This window comes from Microcaecilia unicolor, chromosome 5, assembly GCF_901765095.1.
Source record: "Microcaecilia unicolor chromosome 5, aMicUni1.1, whole genome shotgun sequence".
In the NCBI taxonomy this organism is placed as follows: Eukaryota; Metazoa; Chordata; class Amphibia; order Gymnophiona; family Siphonopidae; genus Microcaecilia; species Microcaecilia unicolor.
In genome coordinates, this window is record NC_044035.1 from 42610477 (window position 1) to 42628064 (window position 17588).

General features: G+C 43.2%; 1 protein-coding gene across 4 annotated transcripts in view; it reads left to right on the top strand.

Moving 5' to 3' along the window:
- SEMA4G (semaphorin 4G) overlaps positions 1 to 17588 on the top strand; it is a 408621-nt gene that overhangs the window by 62730 nt on the left and 328303 nt on the right. For 3 of the 4 annotated variants that reach the window (XM_030202836.1, XM_030202840.1, XM_030202837.1), the window contains exon 2: positions 61 to 234. The exons of the other annotated variant lie outside the window; for it this stretch is intronic. The gene's annotated coding sequence lies outside the window, so the exon portion shown is untranslated. The remainder of the gene's footprint in view (positions 1 to 60; positions 235 to 17588) is intronic. 4 annotated transcript variants of the gene reach the window in all.

Sequence of the window (17588 nt, forward strand, 5' to 3'; positions counted from 1 at the left end):
GAGACTGGCCAGACTCATGGTCTTCATCTGCACCCTCATGCTGTGTCTGTTTTCTGACAGAGCCGCTAAAGGAAACCTCAGCTGCTGCTGCTGCAGTGTGTTTTATAGCAAGTCATTGTGTGGAACACGCGGGGAGCAGGAACAGGGAAGGTACGAAAAGAGCTGCTGACCAGAGGGGCCGGAAAGGTGAAAACGAGAGCAAGATACACCTCACCAGCCAAGTTACAGTGAAAGGTAAATTATACTTCCAAAGTTTCCCCCTATCTTGATTTGCATTTTTGTCTGTCGAACGGATACATGACTGTCGTGTTTCGATGAAATCCTGGCCAGGGTTTCGATTTAGATGTCGGTTGCAGTGATTCGTCCTGTGTTTTCGTGCAAGACCAGAAGGCTGCTGGGCAGGCAGGGACACAGCAGTGTACAGGGACTATTCTTGCGTCTTTTTCATACATGCTAGCTTAGGGAATTGGGTTAGATTGAATTTTAAGTTTTATATATGATTTGAGAAAATTAGCAGTTTCTTTCATTCATTTGGAAACATGAGCTGTGAATAAGTTCATATTCTAATTGTGAATGTAACATTGTGACGTTTTACAGTGCAAAAGTGCAATTTTTAATTTATGCAGTACGGCACAATAAAAGCATTTTCCACATGTAGAGCATAGAAATGGCTATTTTAAAAATTGCATGGTTATACGTTCATAAAACGTAGGTACACTCTTGCTTGATGCCATGAGTACGTAGGTATTCCCAGGGGTATAATTTGGACAGTTGCCATGTCCACATGTCCATGTATAGAGTATATACGCACATCTTCACCTCCCTTGCAGCAGCTGTAAATTTGTGTGCTATTGGGGATAGTTTTTCTATTTTATAAAAGCATATAGGATGCCTAAAATGTTTCTTCAAAAACCTCTGTTATGAAGTTACCCCTTATAAGTGAGTATGCATTTTTATTGAATACTAGTAAAAGAGGCCCGTTTCTGAGCAAATGAAACGGGCGCTAGCAAGGTTTTTGTCGCCAACCCCTTCGTTGTTCTGACATTGCTCCGCCCCCAACGTCATGATGTTTGACGCGAGGGCGGGTCCCGGAGCGATTCCCCCCCTCCCTGCCTCCCTCCCTGCCAACCCCTTTGTTGTTCTGCCATAGCTCCGCCCTCGAGGGCGGGGCCCAGAGCGATTTTGGTGGCTTCACCACCACGAACCTTCGAACCTTTTTGAAGGAAGTCAGGGCTTGGCTTCACTGAAGTCAGTGTCCTCAGAACGTTGAGGGTGAGTTTTATTATAGTAGATATTCATGATCTATCTTCCAGTGACTGATGAGGGTACAGTGGAGGGAAGTAATCTGTGTAGAGGTTTTCTTTATCTAATATTTTTCAATAGGGTTGGGTGGGGGAGGTCTCCCTAGCACCTCCTAAAAAATGGGGGAGGGTCAAAATATTGTATATGCTTAGGTAAAGTGATTTGTATTCACCCCAGATGGTTGGCTGTGTTACTTTTTGTGTATTTTTTTCTATACTTTTTAAACAGAATTTTATCAGTTTCCATAACCATATTTTTACATGGCTTACAAGCTGGAGATGGCCAAGTTGAGCTAAGATCAGTGTTTCCCACGTCGGTCCTGTAATACCCCCTTGCCAGTCAGGTTTTCAGGATATCCACAATGAATATGCATGAAAGAGATTTGCACATAATAGAGGCAGTGTGTGCAAATCAGTTATGCATACTCATTGTGGATATCCTGAAAACCTGACTGGCAAGGGGGTATTCCAGGACCGACCTGGGAAACACTGATGTACATTTCAGTTGTTAAACTGTTATAAGTGAATGTATGTTTCACTCATCTTACAGAGCATGCTGTTAAGCATACTTCCCCTCATAGGGACAGGCTTATGAACCTCAACATGTATACGCTGGAAGAGAGGAGGCATGATAGAAAGGTTTAAATATCTCAAGGGCATTTATGTACAAGAAGTGAGCCTTTTTCAACTGAAGGAGAGCTCTGGAATGAGGGGGCATATGACGAAGTTAAGAGGGAATAGACTTAGGAGTAATCTAAGCCAGGGGCGTAGCCATACCTCGGCGGGAGGGGGGGCAGAGTCCGAGATGGGGGGTACTGTTTAGCTGCCTCCCCCGCCGCTGACCCCCCTCCCCGCCACTTGGACCCCCCTGCTGCCGCCGCATCAGGTACCTTGTTTGCTGGCGGGGGTCCCCAATCCCCGCCAGCCGAAGAGTCTTCTTCAGCGCCGGTCGACTCCGGCGCCTTCGTTTTGTGATCATTTGTTTGATGCCTTACGTCCTGCACCGTGCATGTAGCCCCATGCAGGACGTAAGGCGCCAGAAACAGATGATCACAAAACGAAGGCACCGGAGTCGACCGGCGCTGAAGAAGACTCTTCGGCTGGCGGGGATTGGGGACCCCCGCCAGCAAACAAGGTACCTGATGATGGGGTGGGCAGCGGCGGGGGGTCAAATGTAGAGGGGGCCAGGGCATAATCTGTGGGGGCCCATGCCCCCGTGGCCCCACGTAGCTCCGCCCCTGATCTAAGCAAGTACTATTTCACAGAAAGGGTGATGGAGGCATGGAATGGCCTCCCGGTGGAGGTTGTGGAGTCGAGGACTGTTCCGGAATTTAAAAAGGCATGGGATAAGCATGTGGGATCGCTTAAGAAAAGGAAGAGTTAGGGGTTACAGAGGATGGGCAGACTGGATGGGTCATATGGCCTTTATCTGCCGTCATGTTTCTATGTTTCTATGCTCTATCAGCTACAAATATAGGGCTCCTTTTACTAAGCGGCAGTAAGCCCAATGTGTGCTTACCGCTCGCTATACAGGAAGTACCGCCAGGCTACCGCAGCAGCCTGGCGGTTTATTTTTGTAGCGCCTGAGTGTACCCGGCGGTAATCGGACAGTGCCGCACGCTGTCTGGTTACCGCCTGGTTAATGCGGGAGCCCTACTTGCCACCTGGCCATTTCCTGAAGGAAAATGAGATTTCCCTTTTACCAGCTGCATTAAAAGGGGACCTCAGCGTGCATGTAAAACACGCGCCAATGCCAGCGCCAGCCCCTTTTTACCACAGCTTGGTAAAAGGGGCCCATAATTCTTAACTTTTAAAATCCCGTGAAGCTCTTCATCTGCAGTTGACCATATTTTTTCAAGCCTGCTGCTAATTTTATTTCACACACTGGTGTTAAAAGCGCAAGATGCTGTTTGACACCACAGCCAGCATGGAATATGTCAGTCCAGTGTATGGAAAGCTTTTCTGACTTAACAGAGCTGTTCTCAGGAGCTAAAAGAGGAAAAGTGTTTTTAAAGATTTCTATAAAGAATTACTTAAAAGTATATTGAACTGCTGTTAGTGCCTGCTGTGTTTATTTTTGAAATACTGTAGTGTATTCAAAGGCTGCTGTTTGCTGTTACAGGTGGGTTTCCTTCTCTGTTGAAGACCGTGTTTGACTTTCCTGCCTCACCCTGGTAATGATTGGTGAGGAGTTGGGGATAAGAGGATGATAGCATCTTTGCATTAATATGGGTGCCTATTAAGAAACTCAATACTTTCAGCACAAATTAAATATATTTGTTAATGTTCTTCCATGCTGCCTATTGTGGTATCATTCATATTCTGTTGCTCTTTATCATATTTGTTTGTTTACGGTGCTATTAAATGTCTATTTCTGATACTGCTTCATATTAGTCCTATTATTAGGATCCAATTTGCCATCTCCAAGTTCGTCATTGATTGTATTTTGGCCGTTTTACTATTGTTACGCTGTTAATAACATTGTAAGTTTTATGTCAAGCTGTACCTGCTGTACACTACCATGGGTGACTCTTTCTTTTTATAAATGTGGTTAATAACCCCCCCCCCCCCACACACACACACACAAAAATTAACCGTTAAAACATTTTTTTTAAAGAATGCGTTTATTAGCACCCTCCCAAATTCATTGATGCAAAGGTAAGAAGAAATTCCAGGTCCCAATAGTACTGAAGCACACTCAACACATACAGGCCAAGCAGAATACAGGTAGAGAAAATCCATATTAATGATACACATGCAGGGTTTGAAGAATGTCCATAGTTTGGATAACTTCCTAAAAAGAAAAGTCCATAAGCCATTATTAAAATGAACTTGGGGAAAATCCAGTGCCTGTTTCTCCTTCCTGGGCAGCTGTCTATGGAACGCTCTCCCTAGACCTATCTGAGCAATCCATGACCACCTACCATTCAGAAAAGCACTAAAAACCATCAGTCAAACATATAAATGGCGAGTGACCGTACTCGCTCGCAAATGCGCAGTAGAGACTTCCCTCTCTGTCCCGCCCCTGCGTCAATATGTGATGACGGGGGCGGGACAGAGAGGGAAACTGCGTGAAGCCGCCGACGTCGCTACCGCTCCCCCCCTCCCGAGGTCGCCGCCGCCCCCCTCCACCCGGCCCCAGCACTCTCTTCGGTATTGAACTTACATCGGCGAAACGCAGAACAGCTGAGCTCCCGTCGCCCTTTCTTCCCTGCCTGTGTTACGTCACACGAGGGCGGGACACAGGCAGAGAAGGAAGGCCGACGGGAGCTCAGCTGTTCTGCGTTTCGCCGATGTAAGTTCAATACTGAAGAGAGGGCCCGGGCCGGGTGCAGGGGTGGCGGGACCGGTAGCGGCGACCTCGGGGAGGGGAAGGGGCCTTGCCAAAACCCCATACTAACCCGTTTTAACGGGCTCAACGGCTAGTCTATTCAAACAAGCCTACCCAAAAGACCCAGATTAATCTCATGAACCCATCTACCTTACATATACTGAAGAGAAAACGACATTGACCCAGAATCTATCTCCCACCTTACCCTCCTCTCTCTATCACCTGTCTCTACCTACCTACCCATCCATTTACTACCCATCCATCCTTCTATTATGTAATACTTAATTTCCTACTTTACATAACAAAATTCTGTGTTACCTATTACTATGTAAGCCGCATTGAGCCTGCTTTTAGTGGGAAAGTGCAGGATACAAATATAATAAATAAAAATAAATAAATAAATAAATAGAACAAGCAGCATAAAATGTAGTGTACTGTTCTGGGATCTTGCCAGGTACTTGTAACCTAGATTGGCCACTGTTGGAAACAGCATGCTGGGCTTGATGGACCTTCAGTCTATCCCAGTATGGCAGTACTTATGTGTTTTGCACTCCAGAAAAAACCACCAGTGTAATATATGTAACAGGGTTTGTACATCCTCACATTTTTCTTGGCCTGCCTTGGTTCCCATTCACTCAAAAATCTAAAATGTCAGTAAGAGAAATGGACCATAAGGCTTATATTATCTGCCTGGTTTTCTTCCTTTTACTGTTGTAGACCAAATTGAATGTAAAAAGTGGAGATCATTTCCTCATGATTGTGTACTGATCTCATGCTTTCTTTCTTTTTTTTTTCTAATGTGTACTGTTTGCCTCTATCATTTTCACCACCCTTTCTGTGAAGAAATATTTCCTTGTGTGTGTTTGCTTTAAGCTTTATAGCATGCTTATAATACCCCCCTCTGCCTCAGTCTGCTAGTTTGTTTTAACCATTTATAAACTGCTATGCTGAAAAAATGATGAGCAAAATGGTTAAAAAAATATTTAGGTACAAGATAATAACAATGCATCATAAGCTAAAACAGATTTGCAACAGAGTGGACGACCCCGGAGGGAGTGGAAAGCATGAAAAAAGATCTGCGGAAGCTAGAAGAATGGTCTAACGTTTGGCAATTAAAATTCAATGCGAAGAAATGCAAAGTGATGCACTTAGGGAGTAGAAATCTATGGGAGATGTATGTATTAGGCGGTGAGAGTCTGATAGGTACGGACAGGCAGAGGGATCTTGGGGTGATAGTATCCGAGGACCTGAAGGCGACGAAACAGTGTGACAAGGCGGTGGCCGTAGCTGGAAGATTGCTAGGCTGTATAGAGAGAGGTGTGACCAGCAGAAGAAAAGAGGTTTTAATACCCCTGTATAAGACGTTGGTGAGGCCCTACCTGGAGTATTGTGTTCAATTTTAGAGGCCGTATCTTGCGAAGGATGTTAAAAAAAAAAAATGGAAGCGGTGCAAAGAAAAGCTACGAGAATGGTATGGGATTTGCGTTGCAAGACGTATGAGGATAGACTTGTTGACCTGAACATGTATACCCTGGAGGAAAGGAGAAACAGGGGTGATATGATACAGACGTTCAAATATTTGAAAGGGTATTAATCTGCAAACAAACCTTTTCTGGAGATGGGAAGGCGGTAGAACTAGAGGACATGAAATGAGATTAAAGGGGGGCAGACTCAAGAAAAATGTCAGGAAGTATTTTTTCACGGAGAGAGTGGTGGATGCTTGGAATGCCCTCCCATGGGAGGTGTGGAGAGGAAAAAGGTAACGGAATTCAAACATGCGTGTGATAAACATAAAGGAATCCTGCTCAGAAGGAAGGGATCCCCAGAAGCTTAGCCGGTGGTGGGAGCCTGCGCTGGTGGTTGGGAGGTGGGGATAGTGCTGGGCAGACTTGTACGGTCTGTGCCAGAGCCGGTGGTGGGAGGCGGGGCTGGTGGTTGGGAGGCGGGGATAGTGCTGGGCAGACTTGTATGGTCTGTGCCCTGAAAAAGACAGGTACAAATCAAGGTAAGGTATACACAAAAAATGGCACATGTGAGTTTATCTTGTTGGGCAGACTGGGTGGACCGTGCAGGTCTTTTTCTGCCGTCATCTACTATGTTACTATGTTTTTAAAACAAAGTAAGCTCAATTTTTCATATGGTTATGACTTTTCTCCTTTAGAACACGGAGAGATCAGAATGAAGGTTGCTAGGGAGAAAAGAAAAGTACATTTCAGTTGACTGCTTGTCCCCAGCACACAAACATGTCTCATTAAAACCACTCCACAGAGGCGTCCAACAAACCAGTCTCCAGCCTGTTTTGTTTTGTATTTTTTACCCCACAAACTATGTCTTATTAAACCCTCTTTATAGAAGGGTTTCAAGAGGAACTGCAGTGGGAATTGAACCCAGTTCCTCAGGTTTTCAGCCCACTAGACTAACCATTAGGCTATTCCTCCACATTAACACGGTGATGGCAGAGCTGCTTAGAATTCCCTTTAAATCCCCCTCCCCCCCCCCCACCCCCCGCTCCCTTTGAATAATATTGTTACCCTCCTGGTCTCCTCAGCTTTTAATCTTGAGGTCATCTTAAACTCCGCTTTTTCTCTTCACATAAACAACGCACTACTAAAAGCCGTCTCTCCTCTTATAGCATCACCAAATTTCATCCTTCCTTTCTGAACGTGCTGTCAAAACCCTTATCCATACTCTCATCACTAATTCCTTTATTTGTCCTCTGACTTGAATAGATTAAACTGCACAGAGCAGGAACAGTCTGTGATATGTACAGTACTGTATACATCTTCTAGTGCTTTATAAATGATTGATGATGATAATGACTGAGCACTTGACCTCCCCCCCACCCTGCCCATACCAGCAAAGTGGAAGAGGTTTGCTGTAAATGATAGCTAACTTCCCCTTTGCATACTGACCCTGTCATACCTCTTTCTTTGCAGAATTTGCATGAGGTTCTTTTGTTTAATCTATTACTCCATGGATTGATACTGGAATTGATGAGTTACTTTTTTATATTACATTATGTTTGTGACTTTGTATACTGCTCTTCTCGTGAAAACAAATCAAAGCAGTTTACAGATGAGAAATTGATCAGTTTCTGATGAAGCATTCACTGGGAAGAATACCTGAACATTGTGGTATAAAGATGGTACTGTGCCCCAAAATTGATTAAAAATATTTACCGGGGGGAGGGGTGGTGGTGGCGGCGGCTGTTGATCACCAAGCAAGATGGCAGCTTAAGCACTGAGCTCTGCTGACTGCACAAATACTTTTTCAAATCTTGCTGTATTATTTTTAAAATTTGGTATGGCCTAACATCATTGCAGGATACTCATTTGGTTGATCTCTTTGGTAGACAATAGCACAACAGAGAAGTAATAGAGTAGGTAGTATTTAAAGTGACACACACTGGTGACAAACCAAACGTCATGGATAGTATCGTCTTAACTAATGTCTTGCAGCGTCATCAATAAAATTGGATAATCTACAGTTTTGAAACACCATAGTCGTGTTATGCAGGATCAATACCGCTGCATTCCATTTCTCCATAGCTTGCTGTGTCTTAAGGCGAAAACAAAAAAGAAGAGGAAACCCTTACGAATCAAGGTACAGAGCAAAAAAAAAAAAGTAGGGGAGGACCAATGCAGTTCCAACTCAAGGATAAAAAACAATTGTATTAGACGATGCAGATCTGGGTTTTGGCATGGGGTGCCTGCCTTAGGAGTCATCAAATCTATAACCATATAAACAGCAAACAAAGGGCCCCTTTTACTAAGCCACGTAGGCGCACCAAATTGAGTTACCGCCCAGTTACCGCGTGGACCTTGTGGTAATTTCAATTTTGGCGCACGTCCACTACGCATGTCTGAAAAACTTTTTTTATTTTCTGGCACACGTAACGGACGCGCGCCAAGTGGCATTTGACACATGTAGGTCATTACCGGCCAGATTCTTTACTGCTAGGTCTATGGCTGGCGGTAAGGTCTCAGAGCTAAAATGGACGCATGGCAATTTTCATTTTTGGCAAAAAAAAGAGGCCTTTTTTTTACAGGTGCGCCAAAAAATGGATCGGCGCATGGCCAAAACTACACTACCACAAGCCATTTTTCAATGCACCTTTGTAAAACGACCCTAAAATTAATAAAAAAAATCAACTGATAAGCATATAATCAACTATAAAAGCAAAATAGATATATATAAAAAGGTGACCAAGAAGTAAATGCACCAAAAATTACAATGGTTGGACAAAACTCATAGGACAAAAACTTTAGGTGGAGGCCTCGCGAGACTACGGAAGTCTTGCAAAGTCACCGCTTGAAGTCTCGGCAGCCGTTTTCAAGAAGTAGCAGCAGCTGGGAGTTCAGCGGCAGCGGGCAGAAAAGAGTGGTGTTCATTCCTGCCCCGAAGAGACCACCAGGGCTTCAAGATAGGCCTGGGAGGAAGAGAAGGGGGCAAGCTGCTCGTGGATGGGAGGGAAGGGAGAGGAGAGGGGAACAATACTATACATGGAACAGAAGGGAAAAGGAGCAAAATGCAACACATGGATAGAAGGAGACGGAGAGGAGAGGGGGACATGCTCACGGATGGGAGGGAAAGGAAAGAGGGACATGCTGCTTATGATTGTTTGATTTTTTTTTGGAAATGTCCATCTTTTCTAATTTTGTATTTAGACTACAGAAGAAAATGCATTTCTGTTACTTTTGCAAGTGTTTTCACTGTTTATAGAACCTTGCTTTCTTGGGTGGATCAAGGTGACTGTGTGGCTGGTGAGGGGTGGGGCAGCATATTTTTTGTGTCCTTTTTGTTGTTTTTTTGTTTTTGTCTCTGCAAATATGGCAACCCTAACTTAAGGGCTTTGTACCCTGGGCAGGTGTGTCTCTCATCCATTTCTAGTTATGGCCCCTAGAAAAAGCTCAATTATATATTTAAAAGAAATTGCACTTACAGTAAATAGGTTATGGGCCTTCTTTACTCCTCATTCTATATCTTTAGAAAAATACTTTATTGAATAACTCTCCATCTGCTGATTCAGTTTCCATAATTAAGTATTGTAGCTAGACCCTTGGTTCCCTCCTATGGAGAAAGTGTAAGATTGTTTTACTTGTTCAAAAGGAAATCGTGAAATTGTTTTCTTGTTTTCACACTTTTAGCAGTAATGTTGGTTATACCTAACACATTCTGTTTTGCCATTTCCATTCTTGACTGATTTCTCTCTTGTGTGAAGTAGCGACAGATAAGATGGTGAGGGGAGTAAAGAGGGATCAAGAAAATTTGTCTCTAAGACTGTTATAGTTTAAAAACTAAGGAGCCCTTTTACAAAGGTGCATAGGTGCCTACAATCATCCAACGTGCGTCAAATTGGCACTACCCCCCCCCCCTCCGGCTTCTGCGTGCCCCAGATGGTAATTCCATTTTTGGCGTGCGCCCAAAACACACAGTAGAAAATATTTTCTATTTTCTACCGTGGTGCCCTTACCCGGTGGGGGCCGGCAGTTGGTGCACGCTTCCTTCTGGGTTATTGTGTGAGACCTTACCGTAAAGTCTCAGACCAAAAATGTACACGTGCTGGTTTTCATTTTGCCGCGTGTCCATTTTCTGGCACATTAAAAAAAATCCCCTTTTTTTCTAGGCGGGCTCAGGACATGAACCAACACGCATTCAAAACATGCGCCTACACCAATGCAGGCACTTTTGGGCGCGCCTTAGTAAAAGGGACCCGAAGTGTTGACACTCCTGATTTTAAGTTACCCTTAGATTTCATAAGCCTTAAAAATATGGTGTCAGATTCTAAATTGGCATCCTTCAAAACTCCTTGATGTACAATTTTAGCCAATTTGATTTGGGGAAGGGTTGTAATTCTCTCCATCCGTACCTATCAGACTCTCTCCGCCTAACACATACGTCTCCCGTGGATTTCTATTCCCTAAGTGCATCACTTTGCATTTCTTCGCATTGAATTTTAATTGCCAAACCTTAGACCATTCTTCTAGCTTCCTCAGATCCTTTTTCATGTTTTCCACTCCCGGGTGTCCACTCTTACAGATCTTAGTATCATCTGCAAATAGGCAAACTTTACCTTCTAACTCTTTGGCAATGTCACTCACAAATATATTGAACAGAATTGGCCCCAGCACCGATCCCTGAGGCACTCCACTACTCACCTTTCCCTCCTCCGAGCGAATTCCATTCACCACCACCCTCTGGCGTCTGTCCGTCAACCAGTTCCTAATCCAGTTCACCACTTCGGGTCCTATCTTCAGCCCATCCAGTTTATTTAAGAGCCTCCTGTGGGGAACCGTGTCAAAAGCTTTGCTGAAATCTAAGTAGATTACGTCCATTGATCGTCCCTGATTCAGTTCTCCTGTAACCCAATCAAAGAACTCAATGAGATTCGTTTGGCACGATTTCCCTTTGGTAAAACCATGTTGTCTCGGATCTTGCAACTTATTGGCTTCCAGGAAATTCACTATCCTTTTCTTCAGCATCGCTTCCATTACTTTTCCAATAACCGAAGTGAGGCTTACCAGCCTGTAGTTTCAAGCTTCTTCCCTATCGCCACTTTTGTGAAGAGGGACCACCTCCGCCGTTCTCCAATCCCTCGGAACCTCTCCTGTCTGCAAGGATATATTAAACAAATCTTTAAGAGGACCCGCCAAAACCTCTCTGAGCTCCCTCAATATCCTGGGGTGGATCTCGTCTGGTCCCATGGCTTTGTCCACCTTTAGCTTTTCAAGTTGTTGATACACACTTTCTTCCGTGAACGGTGCTCTATCCACTTCATTCTCATTTGTACTATTTCCAGTCCATCGCTGTCCTTCTCCAGGATGCTTGGAATGCTCTCCTGCGGGAGTTGGTGGAAATGAAAACGGTAACGGAATTCAAACATGCGTGGGATAAGCATAAAGGAATCCTGTGCAGAAGGAATGGATCCTCAGGAGCTTAGTCAAGATTGGGAGGCAGGGCTGGTGGTTGGGGGGCGGGGATAGTGCTGGGCAGACTTGTACGGTCTGTGCCAGAGCTGATGGTGGGAGGCGGGACTGGTGGTTGGGAGGCAGGGATAGTGCTGGGCAGACTTATACGGTCTGTGCCAGAGCCGGTGGTGGTAGGCAGGGATAGTGCTGGGCAGACTTATACGGTCTGTGCCCTGAAGAACACAGGTACAAATCAAAGTAGGGTATACACAAAAATTAGCACATATGAGTTATCTTGTTGGGCAGACTGGATGGACCGTGCAGGTCTTTTTCTGCCGTCATCTACTATGTTACTATGTAATTCCCATTTCTACATCTCTTAATGTTTGGGTTTTTCCCCCCAGTCTTTTGAATTATTTGTGTACAAGGTTTCAACATGTCTGATCTAGAAGTAGGTTAGAATTTATATTTGCAAAAATCAGCTATGTATATAAGATGCCTCTCTGTTTTTTGAGGGGAGGGGTGATTAAATTAGCCGCATTGCTTTAAACTTTGGCTGTACTTTTCACGCAGGGTTTTTGCTTTAGTTTTCAAAGTGAAAATGCATGCCTGCTTTCTTATTATGAAAACCATTTCTGTGGATACTTTTTGACTAATATATCCCCAACTGTATATAACTTCTAAGGTACCCCAGAGAACCTTCATTACAATATATGTAAAAAGTATCAATGCTGTGGCACAAAACTCATGCTTTTATTTCCATATATGGGTAGGTAGTTTTCAAATGGGCAATTTCTGTGGATCAAACACATTTTTTGTTTACAGAAATCCCTTTTTGAAAAATTTGCAGGTAACTTTAAAAAAAAAAGCATTTTGATAGGTAAAACAGTGCTTTACACACTGGAATGCTCTGTTAGAAGATTTCTTGTCAGATACCTGCATGAACTGACCTGTCTTGGTCTTTATTTGTATAACACCTTGTTAAGAATAGACCATAGGATACAGCGCTACCCCCAGGTACACACAAACATTTATTTTTTCCCCAGTCCTCTCACAACTTTAATTCATGCACTCTGTCATAAGTACATAAGTATTGCCATACTGGGAAAGACCAAAGGTCCATCGAGCCCTGCATCCTGTTTCCAACAGTGGCCAATCCAGGTCACAAATACCCGGCAAGATCCCAAAAATGTACAAAACATTTTATACTGCTTATCCCAGAAATAGTGGATTTTCCTCAAGTCCATATAATAACGGTCTATGGACTTTTCCTTTAGGAAGCCGTCCAAACCTTTTTTAAACTCCGATAAGCTAACCTCCTTTACCACATTCTCTGGCAACGAATTCCAGAGTTTAATTACACGTTGAGTGAAGAAACATTTTCTCCAATTTGTTTTAAATTTACTACATTGTAGCTTCATCGCAAGCCCCCTAGTCCTAGTATTTTTGGAAAGCGTGAACAGACGCTTCACATCTACCCGTTCAACTCCACTCATTATTTTATAGACCTCTATCATATCTGCCCTCAGCCGCCTTTTCTCCAAGCTGAAGAGCCCTAGCTGCTTGAGGATAGGTTCTATGTAGAGGAAAGGGATTTCTCTTCAAGGCCCAGGAGTAATATTTTACAGTTCACTATAGCACTCACTCTTATGGGTGCACCAACTAAACTTTACTGAACATTTTATTTTAATTGTATAATCATATAATGTATGCTGATTTGCTATTTTTGTATCCCGTTCAAAGCACTGAAACAGTACTAGTTACTCTCCTGACTAAATTTAAACAAGCGTTCGCAACTGGCAATAACATACTACTTCTACAATTTGATATGTCCAGCGCCTTCGATATGGTTGATCATGGAATATTACTACACATCCTTGACTACTTCGGAATTGGAGGCAATGTTCTCAAATGGTTTAAGGGCTTCCTAACCACACGATCATACCAAGTAGTAACTGCGTACGCCTTGTAGCGCTATAGAAATGCTAAATAGTAGTAATAGTAACTAACTCGACTACCTCAACCGCATGACCAACTGAATGTGGAGTTCCCCAAGGATCTCCCCTCTTGCCAACTCTCTTCAACCTAATGATGGGCCAAACTACTATCCAATCAAAATCTCAATCCATACATATACGCAGATGACGTAACGATTTACATCCCATTCAAACAAAATTTAAAGGAAATTACCAATGACATCAACCAAAGTCTCCATATCATGCATTCATGGGCGGATGCTTTTCAACTGAAACTTAACGCAGAAAAAACACAATGCCTTATACTCACCTCACAACATAACACGACCAAATTCACCACCATAAACACACCAAACCTGTCCCTTCCCATTTCGCACACCCTGAAAATTTTTGGAGTTACCATTGATCAACATCTCACACTTGAAAGCCACGTGAGAAATACAACCAAGAAGATGTTCCATTCAATGTGGAAAATAAAAAGAGTAAGACCTTTCTTCCCAAGGACTATTTTCTGCAACTTGGTACAGTCAATAGTGCTTAGTCACATAGACTACTGCAACGCACTATATGCTGGCTGTCAAGAACAAATCATCAAGAAACTTCAAACCGCCCAGAACACCGCAGCCAGACTCATATTCGGAAAAACAAAATATGAAAGCGCTAAACCCCTAAGGGAAAAGCTACACTGGCTTCCACTTAAAGAACGTATTGAGTTCAAGATATGTTCCCTAGTCCATAAAATCATTCACGGAGATACCCCAGCCTACATGTCAAACCTGATAGACTTGCCACCCAGAAACGCTAAAAGATCATCCCGCACATTCCTTAATCTTCACTTCCCCAGTTGCAAAGGCCTAAAATATAAACTAACTCATGTGTCAAACTTTTCTTACCTGAGTACTCAGTTATGGAATGCTCTGCCACGCAACTTGAAAACTTTTTATGAACTAACCAACTTTCGCAAATCTCTGAAGACCCACCTCTTTAACAAGGCATACCACAAAGACCAACAAGTGTAAATGTAACATATCTCCACCTTACCTATAATCGGATCTGTTCTTTTTCATATATTTGCTTGTTTAATTCTTTATTATATGATGCACGACCTTTTCGCAATACTAACTGTTTATTTTCCGATCCATTATCCACCAAGAACGATTCATTGTAAGATTGTTTAACTTCTATCATGTTATGCTCGATCCCTATGTAACACTAACTGTCTATTCACTGTTCTATTATCCACCAAGAACGATACATTGTAAGCCACATTGAGCCTGCAAAAAGGTGGGAAAATATGGGATACAAATACAATCAATAAATAAATAAATACACTGAAATTCAGGAAGTTCTGTATTCAAATTATACAGGCTTGGATGACTGCAAATTGATTATTGCTGCATATAGCAAAAATTCAGCTATTGTGGTTGTCGGAAGAAAAGAGTAATTGTATGGTACAGTTGATTATGATAAATGGAATATCTGTTCTTGTACTTTTTTGAAATTACTGATCTTGGTGTACAAACAGATTTTTCATTGTCCATGAAACCTCGGTTAAAGAAACTAAAATTGTTTTCAAATTAAGAATGCTTGCCCTCTATAAATGTCTCTCACTTTTCTACAGTGATTCAGAGTACGGTGATGCCATATTTTGATGTAGCATTTTGTATTTGGGTTTACCACAATATTTTTTTTCATGCTCTTCAAGCTGTACAGAATGCAATTGGTGTGGGTAATAACTGGTATTTCTCCTGTCAAACCACATTACTCCAATTTTAAGAAGTTTAAATATTGATTTATGAATCTTTTAAGGAATGATGCTTCTTGAAGCATTGCTTCTTCATTGAGAATTTATTGACCAGCTTGACAATTGAGATCTATGAATAAAGGGGTTATTAGATGTTCTGACGTTCTGCTAAATTGGCAATGAAGAATCTCTTCTTAGAATGTTTTCCATAGGATACCCTATGTGTAATTCACCCCACAAAAAGATAAAATCAGTTCCAGCTATGTAGACTTTTCACAGAAGTCTTAAGGCATATTTAAGCAGGCCTTCGAATAAGTCTTTCAGGAGGGACATGGGCGTAGCTTGGGGGGCATTGCCCCCCCCCCCCCCAAATGAGCTGTCTCTACCTGGGCAAGGGTAGGTGGAGCCAATGCTTTGATTTTATGCTTAATTTTTTAAAAGAGTTTATTTGTATTATATAGTGTATGTGAGTGTGTTTTCTTTTTGTTTTTATTTTTTTAGTAAACTGCTTAGACTTTTAAAGTGGTATATAAATTTGTAAATAAAATGTCATGGACACAGCATCTGAATAGCAGCAGAGTCACACTGAAACTGGAATGTACGGATCAGCACCTGTGTTGCTGTATGCAGGGGTGTGGCCAGACTTCGGCGGGATTGGGGTCCAGAGCCCAAGGTGAGGGGGCACATTTTAGCCCCGCCGCCGCCAACTTTGACGACTCCTGCCAATGACCCTCTCGACCCCCCCCCTCCTGCCGCCAACCCTCCCTCGCCTACCTTTGCTGGCGGGGGACCCCAATCCCAGCCAGCCGAGGTCTTCTTCTTCCCGCGAAGGCTTCGTTCTGTTTCTGACGTCCTGCACTCACAGAAACAGAACGAAGCCTGGCTGATCAGCCAGGCTTCGTTCTGTTTCTGTGAGTCTGACGTCCTGCACGTACAACGCGCAGGACGTCAGAAACAGAACGAAGCCTTCGCGGGAAGAGGACCTCCTCAGCTGGCGGGGATTGGGGTCCCCCACCAGCAAAGGTAGCCCATGGTGACAGCGGGGGAGGGTTGGCGGCGGGGGGGGGGGGTCGAGAGGGTCGTCGGCAGGGGGAGGGCCAGGCCCCCCTGGCCCCATGTAGCTATGCCACTGGCTATATGACTGGAACAGCATTACAGAATCATTGTACAGGAAGCCACAAAGAATAAGAACACTAATAAGCACAAATTTAAAAAAATACCATATTGCAAAGCAAACTATTCCAGACTTTTGCACACCACTGTAGGTAAAGTTATCCTGTTGCTGAATGACATCCCCACCCCCTACCACCCCATCATCAGATGAGGACCACCACCCTGTCATTTGACCATTATGTCAATTGAATGTACTGTATTTTTCTCTTCTATGAGCCTCCTTGGATTATCAAATTAAGCATGCACGCTGAATCGGAGTTCCCCAAACTTTGAGTAGGACTACGTAAGACTTTTGGTGATTCATAAAGGGCTAGGTAGATTATGGGAGCCTCTCTCAGATTGCAGAGTTTGTTGCCATTCTCTAGGACCATCATCTTTGGCTGGTGGAGGCTGGGAATCCTGCCAGTCTTGCTGCATTTGTTGCTGCTGTATGTGAAGAAGTTGTACTTCCTCTGTGGACTGAATTTAGCTATATGCAGGAAAAGCATGGCATGCCTTAAAATTGAGCTCCGTGAGCCATGATTTAAGAACCTCTGCAGTAAATGGTCTTCAGTGGATTGTCATCAGAGCCTTCACATTATGTCTTAGGTAGGAAGGAGGTGAGATCTAACACTTTAGAGTGATGAGGTAAGAATCTGGAGAACTCTTGAAACTGGAAGGGTAAATATTTTTTTTGCTCCATGGCTCAGATGTAAATTTAGTTGGAATACATTCCCTCTACTCACTCAACCTCAGCTTGTTCAAATGTAATTAAATAATAATCATCACATTGCCATTGGGGTTTCTTTCCTATGCCCATAAGGAGCTGTTAGTTGAAACAAACACCAGAATAGGTCTCCAGACGTTCTCTAAAAGTGACTCTATTTGTGATTCCTAAATATAATGGTAAAGCATGCCATGTAGCACTGTTCATCCTGTCTGGAATTAGTAGTAATTTTATTTTGGTGCAGTAATTGATGCTAGTGAGGTAGAAAATAGTTTACCGCCAAACAGTGATGTCTCTGACTTTTTGCAATTCTTTTAGCTCACCTGGAATAATTGCCTTGACTATAATGATGCAGTTATAGTACTCCAGCTTATATGTGGAACCCCCTCCCCCCCATTTTTATTGGTGATATAACGAGCAAGCAAGATACATTGTCGACAGTCAAAATA